This window comes from Triticum dicoccoides, chromosome 5A, assembly GCF_002162155.2.
Source record: "Triticum dicoccoides isolate Atlit2015 ecotype Zavitan chromosome 5A, WEW_v2.0, whole genome shotgun sequence".
Classification (NCBI taxonomy): Eukaryota; Viridiplantae; Streptophyta; class Magnoliopsida; order Poales; family Poaceae; genus Triticum; species Triticum dicoccoides.
The window spans coordinates 365,991,032-365,991,300 of record NC_041388.1 but is presented as its reverse complement, the minus strand read 5'-3'; positions in this window follow the sequence as shown (position 1 = coordinate 365,991,300).

Here is a 269-nt window from a genome sequence, read left to right as displayed (position 1 = left end):
CGTTCTCGATGCTGGCTTCCGGCAAGCTGGTTGCCAGGAAGGATTTTATCTTCAGCAGAGAACTTTGACGTTCTCGATGCTGGCTTCCGGCAAGCTGGTTGCCAGGAAGGCTTTTATCTTCAGCAGAGAACTTTGACGTTCTCGATGCCGGCTTCCGGCAAACTGGTTGCCAGGAAGGCTTTTATCTTCAGCAGAGAACTTTGACGTTCTCGATGCTGGCTTCCGGCAAGCTGGTTGCCAGGAAGGCTTTTATCTTCAGCAGAGAACTT